Genomic DNA, 8,664 nt, shown 5'->3' with positions numbered 1-8,664 from the left:
GCCAGGCTATTGGCCTTGAGAGATCATAAGCAGTTTGTTTTTCAAACCTCAGAACTTGGATAGGCATTGAATACATCATCATACAGTTATTTTTATATTAGAATAATATTTAAAGGTCTCAGAAATTGTAATTGGCTTTAAAATACTGTTTCCTTGATTTTGCTACAATGGAGCCGTAATTTTCAATAATGGTCCGGCTAATAATTTACTTCAATCTCAAACCTTTAAACTTCAGAGATTCATTACTGTGGCTTGTCTCTCTCTTGGAGCCCCGGCTCTGTTTTCTCTCTGGCTAGCTCGAGAGACAAACCACAGTTGGAAGGATTTTTTGTCAGGGCCCCAAAAACCCAGGAGCAGTTGTGAACCTTTTCCTTTAGAGAGATCAGGTTCCTGTCGATGGCAAAGGAAGGGTCTGCACTTGATCCAGGGGGAAATCAGGGCTTTATTCAGCGTTTCTTCTGTGGTCCTGCCCCAGCGTGGCTCAGGGACCCCTTCCCAGTCCCCGAGGCGAGACGGTTTTCCCATACCTTGCTCTGGCTTACATCCAGGGAAGGGGCTAGAGTCAGGGACAAGCCATTACCCAATCAGAGATAAGGTGGGAGTGGAATAGGGTTGGATTACATTCCAGAAAGGGAACAAAGTGGGAGAACGGGCCGGTAAAAAGGGGCAGGGACAAACTTCAGGATAGTACATTTTCCAGGGGAACAGGGGGGTACAGAAGAAACCATTACAAAACCCAATATAAAAATGAAATACAATATAAAACCAAATAATACACAGCAACACATTACTCTGATTATTCTTTTTTAATCCATTGTTCTCCTTTCCTTGGATTACCATGGTTACTTTACCAGCCTTACTGGAAGTGCCTTATTAAACACTTCTCTGCCCATATCTGAAAAAAAAAAAAGCTGTTAATCTCCTTCTCATATTTTTGCTGGATTGGTGATTATAAATGACATATCTGTGTTTCTGAAACTCTGTGCAGGTGCACAACTCCTACTCAATAACAACTCCCACCTGGGTTCAACACATTCTACCGCAGTCTTTCTTCTTATTTTGTCTGTCCTCCACTGTTGTTCTTCCACTGGATTATTAAGGCAGCACCTCCTGTTTTACCAGTTAGGCATTCCAAGACAGAGGAATAGATCAGAGTTTCTGGGACCAGAGTTCACACATGACCTCTGTTCTTAGGGCAATGAGCATCAAACAAGAGGGAAGTCATAAGACACTCAGATATTTGATTTCAAAATTGTGTTGTATTGAACTGCAGCCATGAGATGTTCCTAACTGACCAGCCAGTTCCCCAGCCTCAGCTATCACATGCTGCTGATGCAGCGAGAGCAAAGTGGAGATAAGAAGCTGAAGAGGACCATAACCGTCTTTCATCCCAGGCATTTGTTAGAAATGACTGAGTGGTCTTGAAGAATGTTTTACCAAGTAAAAGCATCTGCAGATCAGCTCAGGATTCTGAATTGTCTGCATGAAGGACATTCCTGGGTATTGCTTCAGTAGGAATTCAAGTATATTTGAAAGGATAGAGGACCTTCTTCCAAAGAAAGGAGTAATGTCGTCTCAGCCATACTTCTCAGGAAGACAAAAGGGTTTAAGTGGTGCTGGGTATGGACCTTGCTGACTTAGGGGCAGAATCTGTGAGAAAAACTGACAAGAAAGCAGCACTAAAATGTGCAAAGCCATCCCATTTCCACACTGCCTTTACATGAGCAACTGCCCTTAAGATTTTTTTTTTTCCCCCCAGCGCTTTTATGGGTGCCAACAAATCAGCTATGTCAGCAGGAGAGAGAAAAATTAACTCAGTCTATGACATCATGTCCTATCCTTCTCCAAACACTGCATCACCTCTCTAGGATGAGGTGGTATTTTTAGTCCTCTAGTTTCAAACACATGTTGAGACTGCTTCTAAATGCTTTCCTTCTTATCCTTTTCAAGCTTTGCATCTTGGGTGTGGAGGTCTGAAATACTAAATATTAGCAGTTCATATTCCCTGCGCTTAGCACGTGTCAAATCCAAAACCTAAGGAAGCTATTTGCACTACTTAGACACTCAAAGGAACACACACATGCAAGCAGCTTTGATGGGTTCCAGCTGTCTGGGATTGACAAACACATACATATCTGTGTATACACACTCTCCCAATTCACATATGGGCAGCACATATTATAGCATAGTAAAGGCCTTCTCAACAACAAGCCTGAAAATTCTTAATAAAACAAATAGTGTTTAACCTTTTCTTCCCCATTATACACGTGGAAAAGTCGCCGGCTTATATTTTACTTGTTGTTAGAAGATTTGCTTGTTTGATGAAGATGGTACTTGATAGAAGCTTGTCCATATCTCAGTTCCTTCAAGAGAAATGAAAGGCAGAGAAAATTTCAGTAATTTATCATATTGTTAGGATTAATGCCTTAATACTCATGTATTCCCTGTAAAAAGTCAGGCCTGTCCCCAGGTGAAACATACCTATCTCTACGGCAAAATATAGCAGAACTAGTGCTAGCAGCACCAAGCTGCAGTCATGGGAAAAGGAATAAAAGCATCCTCTGCTGTTGAAATGGTCGGAGAAATTTCAGGGCCATAGAAGGCATTGTATTCTTGAAAAACAGCTATGACACCAGGGAATGTCCTTATCTGGTAAAAAGCAACTGAGGGAATTATTCCGTAAAGCTCACAGCCAAGTCAGCTGTGAGCTCGTTTCGTCAGAAACAAGTTTGGAATGTTTCTTCCTTCAAGATTTATTGACTCCATAAACTGCTTTCACAAAATTAATAAATCACAACACACTTCTGTGTTTCAGTTTGCCGGCCTGGATAGAAAATGACTCTAGCATCACATGGTTACTGTATTTTTCTAAGACAGTATAAGCAAACTAATTTCTCCCAAAATCCACTCCCTGCATAATTTCTTAGTGAAATATGTTTCCCCCTTGCTACTCCGCAGTGACAAAGCAGCACCAGTTAAAGGGCATTTTCTAACATGCTGTAATGGCATTGGCCTGCCTGTGGCAGGAGGAATGTGGCTGGCAGCATGGCAGTATCACTGGGATGATACTTAAACATAAGCAAAGGCAGGGATTCCTGAAAATAAAAAGTGACCGGGATTCCATCAGCATTACTCTAATAGTGACTATTAAAAGAAAAAAATAAGCCAAACTCAATTCAGCTTGGTCAAGAGGAGCCAAAGATTTTGCTTCCACTTGTTGACTGACATGTGGCAACACAAACTTTCATTACAAAAATATGTAGAAATCAGCAAGTTGAAAACTGAGGAAATTGCGTGTTGTGCTGAGAGAGGTCATTGGCAGCAGGAGTAAATATAAAAGAAAATTATTGCTGTACCTAATTTCAGATTTTAAGGAGAATATCTTGCTCTCCTGCCAGCTTGTTTTCAAGGGCTCTGGATTTTAACAGAGCAGACGGACTTGTGACTGATCACCTATTCCTTTCCACCCCACCTCCCCTCCCTGTTTCAATGTACAGGACACAAAAATTCACAAAGTGTGTAACACTATAGGCATTGTTCTTAACTTCAATTTGAGATATATGATTCAGTTTAGTTCTGAAGCATTTGTAGTGAAATAAATGTTTGACTCTATCAACACCAGCTTTGAATATCCTCACAGGCTTCTCTATCCAGTTCAGTGTTCCCAGCCTCTGATTCTATGCAGCCTGTGTGCATTTACCACTACCATTCCTTCCACTGTTCATGCTTTCTTCCATGCTGCTTTGCTCAAATATTCTTTCCTTCCTTTTTTTCTTCTCCCTTACTCTCTTTCCTCCTTGTGCTTAGAGCTTTTCCCTTTTCTGTGTGACAAATAAGCATTTTTCTTTTTTCCTAAAACACTAACAAAAAACATGCCCAGAATTCCCATGTTTTTTCTTAGACATTTCAAAGTAATTTGCTATTCTCTACCCAGCTACAGTGGTCATGCTGTTACATTATACCCCATCATCCAAATTAATATGTCTCAAGATATCAAACAAAGAATTAAACCAGGGGCTCATAATTAAGCAGTAAAATTTTAGTCATGGGCACCTGCAGCTCCCATTAACTGCAAAGTAAATGCTTATTATGGAGCATTTTGCAAAGTGTCACTACTTGCCTAGGTGACTTAATATCAAATTAGGACACTTGTTTTGGATACTGCAATCCCAAATTTTTACTGGCAGATTATCCTTTTTTGCAGCCCACTGCACACCGGCTCACCTGCCCCAATTTTGATTACAAGCTTTCCTGTGTTCTACACCAGGCTTGACATCCTGACATGACCCCTAGCAACAAGTGGTCACTACCAGTGGTTTAATCTTGGAACTGAAGTAGCACATTACTTCAACTGTAAATGAATTGTGAGAACAGCCTGTCCACTGACCCATGAAAACAATTTCCCTTTCTTTCAGAGTGACAAGATTTAAATCTTCAGAGACTCAGATTTTCATTTGCTTTTATTTCCAAAATGAATCAAATGACACAAATGTGTGAGCTGGGAATTAGTTTCCAAATATGACATGCCTTCCCTCCCATTAAAAATAAGAGATTCTTTACAATATTTAAGCACTTGGTGCATAAGTCAAAGTTAAGTATACTTTTCCCTGTACCACATTCTTCCCTTATTTCTTTTGTAAAGGAAATGCCTGCTGTATCTTGGATCTTGGCTAGCGAGTACAATATAGATAGTGAGTGTTGCCTGGGGAATGATGACCTGCAATAATAAGAATCCCTGAACAGCAGAGGAAGTGCAAAAGGTGTTTGTGGGCATGTGTTTGAAATTAGGGTGATTGAACGTCTGCCGAGGACTTCAAGAAAGTCTTTCTGAATGGTTAGGGAACAACTCCTGTTTCATGTCATCTGACAAATTGATCAAAAAGACCCCACTGAAATCCAACAAACCCAAACTGACAAACTTCTCAGTTATAGTAACTAGATGAAGAGTGTTGAGGAACACATTCAGTGCAGGTAGCTCGGTGTGCAGCTGCAGTGTCAGCTGCAGGTTGGGCTCTGGGTGGTGAGAGCCCCAGGCAAGAGGCCAGGAACTGGCCCTAACCCTTTGCACAACAGAGAGCACAGGACCTGTGGCACAGCCAGGTGACCCGAGACTGAAGCACAGCAGGAGCCAAGGACTCAGCTGGAAGAGCCAGGACTTTGTCATACACAGACGGGGAGGGTATAAAAACCCAGGGCTTTCTTTGGGGTCCCTTCTTGGAGGCACCCAGCTCAAGCTGCTATTTTTTTGTTGCACCATGGTTCAATTATTTTAAGGATCCAAATGTCCGAGACTCTACAAAGGGAAATCCCAGCTCAAGCCAGTAAGGAAACCTGGCCTGACTGTGGGAGTGTGGGGGGTATAGGGAGTCAAGCGAGGCACCCGCTGGGTCACTGGTGCTGCCCACTGAGAAAGGGCTTCAGTCCCAGTGTGACTGCCAGAGTGGCTTCTGGATGGTGAGAAGATGGAAGTTTCCTTAAGAGCAAGGAATTCTTTTAATGAAAGCCTGAGCTTCTGTGAGACATCCACTTGCTGGCCGCACATATTTGTGAATATATTTTTATCCTACATTCCTACCCGTCTTCTCTGAACTGCTTGTCATCTTGAAGGAATCTGGGGAAGGAAAGCAGAATGAAAAACACAGTTCCTAAGTTTAGAATCCAAGACTTCGTTTATGTTTTATTTTCAGTTTATGCAGAGAGAGAACACCTTCTATTATAGTTCATTTTGCTTGGGCATTTAATGCAAATTCCAAATTTATACTTTCAGGGTTCATTTTCCCTTGTGAACTAATGAGCTTTAGTGCTGCAGAACACACTTGACACTATGCAGCTACTTGTATGACAGCTGCTGACCTATGCAGATCATATTCTGCCTGGTCCTAATATGTCTCATATTTGCATCCCTTGCTACCCCAGGGAACAAGAAAGAATTGGAACAGGAAGCCAAAACCAACCAGATCTCTCATTTATTGCTGTAAATACTACTGTACCTGGCTTTCACAGGTCTCATAGGAATGGGTTCTAAACTGGCATCCTGGAGTAGTGCACACCATTGGTGAGCTGTCATCTGCATTCCTCAAAAGCCTGAAAAGCAGCATCATCTGCAAATGAGCTGGCAGCAGATATCCAAAAGGACTTTCTGGGCCACATTGTCCATTGTCATGTTGTTGCAGATTCCACATCACCTTGTTATATCAAATTTTTGTGTCTGATAAGAGGCCATCCACAAGCATACCTTTCTAACACAAAGAATTAGTGTAGAGTAAGACCTATAGATCAAGGCACCCTGAGGGGAAAAAAGACCACCCGGGTTGGATACAAAATTCTCATTTTGATTAGCAGGGTCTAGGGAGAATGCTTACCTCAGTGTTCTTATGACTTTCCCTTTGATGACAGCAGTTTGTTCATCTTAAATTTTTCTGTTTCCAACTGGGAATAGTCCCAGTTAATGTAGCTTCTTGGAGATGGTAATGTGCCTAAGTGAAGGTATAGAAGGAACAGTGAAAGAACATGGAAGAGGAGAGAATACTTAGCACTGCTCTCCCACCTTCATAGCATGCTATACACACAGAGCTTCACAGAATTTCATGATGCAGTTCCTGATGCACAAGTGTGCTTGTTTGTACAGGCAAAGCACAGCTGATGCTCTTCTGAGGCCTGAGATGAAATCACCTTGGTAGGGAATTTAGAATGCAGGCCCTATTTGCTCTCCCTTATAAACAACACAGCAACTCAGTCCAAAGGCCAAACATCTTGTCTCCAGCAGCTGCCTGTGGTGAAGGGTTACTACAGCACCGAACACCAACTCACAAAGAGAAATGTTGAGACCCTTTCCCTGGTATTTCCTTTCCCCAATCTGTTCATCAGGCATGTACAGACAGGAGACTTAAATTTCATAATTTCCTGGAAAGGACATCTTAAGTGAGCCATGGAGACAGATCACTGAAAGAAAAAGACAAGGAAAGGAATTAAATACACATGTGAAAGCAAACAAAGAGTAGCCAGGTAATAGGAACAGAGTGAAATAAAGCTTAACACCAGCTTTCACTGCTGTGTGGGCTGCACACGTTCTCTGAACCTTTGGTCTCCCGGTCACCAAGGACAGCCTCATGGCAATCTCTGTCGGGAAGCAATGGATTCTCTCCAGAGCATGGGAGTGGCTCAACTGCCTGGGTATTTGTGTAAACTCTTTCAAGTGAACAGTGTGGCCACAATGGTGAGCGATGATTGGAAAACCTCCTCAGAGGCCTTGGAACTTTGCATATTTCATGCATGGCTTCATTTACACTTTTCTGCTTCTTAGAACAGAGGATACATGTTTTTCACATTAGTAGATATAGACAGGCCGAAGTACACAAATGTAAACATGTTGTATGTATGTGTGAATTCAGGGAAAGAGGGCAGGAACTGAGTTTAAAAGACGGGGTAACTCAGTTTGCAACTGAGGGAAATTTACAGCTTGCAGGAGCTGCATTTCCTTACAGGAGCAAAACAATTCTCACCTATCATCCATTCTGGAATTGCATTGTGAAGCTGTCTTAGACTCATCCGTACTGAAACATGACTGTGGGAAACAAGCACAGAAAAGCAGATATACAAGGCTTGACTCAGCAGTGAAGAGAAAAATAAGTAGAGTTTAAGGAAAAAAGAATGACAACTCTGTATACCTTTTAGTCAAGAGATCATGTACACAGTGTTCTTTTGAACAACAAAGTCTACATTTCAGCTAAAGTAATGACTGCAGCTTTGAAAAGCCAGTAGGGAAGAAGTATGTGATTTGGTAAAAAAGTAAGAGTAAAAATATTTCTCCTTCCTCCTTTTTTAAAGATTTGGTTAGCAAAATAGAACAATCAGAAAGAGTGTTAGTGTAGGTATTTAGAACTTTTAGGATACTATAAAAACCAGCTGTGAAAAGTTAAAGAGAACTAGGAACCTGTGAATAAATAAGTAACTAAAAGAGAGAAGGCAGAGGCAAAGTAGGTGAAGGCATATTTGTTGTGTGTTAGAGGGCACACATGAGAGATGAGAAATATAACCTGTGCTTTACTGCTTGCTTGTTTTTTTGTGTTGTTGTTTGGTTTGTTTTTTTTTTTTTTTTTTTTTTTTTTTTTTTTTAATTTAGTTTATTAAGATCCATCGAGAAGACAGAGGCATGAACTTTCCTTGCTATCATTCAGCTATTCAATGAAAGGTACTAGCTGTGACAGACACACCATTCTCTCCTAAAGTCATGGCATCCATGATAGCTGGATATTAGGATACTTGCAATAATTAATAGATGCCTGCAAAGTACTCTGAAAATCTCAGTTTATAGGATAAGTATTAATTTCAGATTACTCTTGGGTGGATGTGTTCCCCTTCCACTTCTTTTCAGTCTCCTTGTGTTTTCTTTGCCTAGCTATAAGCGCTGGAATGAGGGCCTCCTGGTGGTGGAATCTGTGACAGTCAAGCAGGAGGAAAGCACATTTCTTTACAAAGCTGTTCTTTTATCTCTTGAGTTAGCTATAACAAAATAAAGAGACAGAGAGAGAAAAAGAAGTGTTGACTTTGTTAGCAAAATATAGGTGAGGTAATTAATAGCTAGGATTCTAAAAGAAGGGACATCTGCACAGCACTGAGGTAACAAGAATTACCTCACTGCTGAAAAATTTAATTGGGCAGGGA

Source organism: Hirundo rustica, chromosome 4 (assembly GCF_015227805.2).
Source record: "Hirundo rustica isolate bHirRus1 chromosome 4, bHirRus1.pri.v3, whole genome shotgun sequence".
Taxonomy (NCBI): Eukaryota; Metazoa; Chordata; class Aves; order Passeriformes; family Hirundinidae; genus Hirundo; species Hirundo rustica.
The sequence above is the reverse complement of the archived record's forward strand: the minus strand, read 5'-3'. Positions refer to the sequence as shown.